The 382-nt window shown below is 45.5% G+C and overlaps 1 non-coding gene across 1 annotated transcript; it reads right to left on the bottom strand.

Moving 5' to 3' along the window:
* Nucleotides 1-182: 182 nt before the first annotated feature.
* Nucleotides 183-285, bottom strand: LOC145720082 (U6 spliceosomal RNA). The gene has a single exon (XR_014142799.1). It is a non-coding gene; the product is annotated as a U6 spliceosomal RNA (small nuclear RNA).
* Between the last annotated feature and the right edge of the window lie 97 nt (nt 286-382).

Raw genomic sequence — 382 nt, 5'->3', positions numbered from 1 at the left:
TCGTTAAGCGTCTGCCTTCGGCTCAGGTCATGATCCCAGGGTCCTGGGATCGAGCCCCGCATCGGGCTCCCTGCTCGGCGGGAAGCCTGCTTCTCCCTCTCCCACTCCCCCTGCTTGTGTTCCCTATTTTGCTGTGTCTCTGTCAAATAAATAAAATCTTTAAAAAAAAAAGATTTCACTTATAAAATATGGAATGCTTCACGAATTTGCATGTATCCTTTCTCAAGGGTCATGCTAATCTCTGTATCGTTCCAATTTTAGTGTATGTGCTGCCCAAGCGAGCACCCTATAAACCTATTTTGACATCAACTTTCACCCAGAGATCAAAGGGGAAAGAAGAGCTACTCAAACTCATGTACATTCCATGCCCCTAAATGTGTAC

The sequence above is a fragment of the Leptonychotes weddellii genome, unplaced genomic scaffold (genome assembly GCF_054177405.1).
Source record: "Leptonychotes weddellii isolate Sample4059 unplaced genomic scaffold, ASM5417740v2 HiC_scaffold_99029, whole genome shotgun sequence".
NCBI classification, from domain to species: Eukaryota; Metazoa; Chordata; class Mammalia; order Carnivora; family Phocidae; genus Leptonychotes; species Leptonychotes weddellii.
This window is presented reverse-complemented; position numbering and strand designations above follow the sequence as displayed.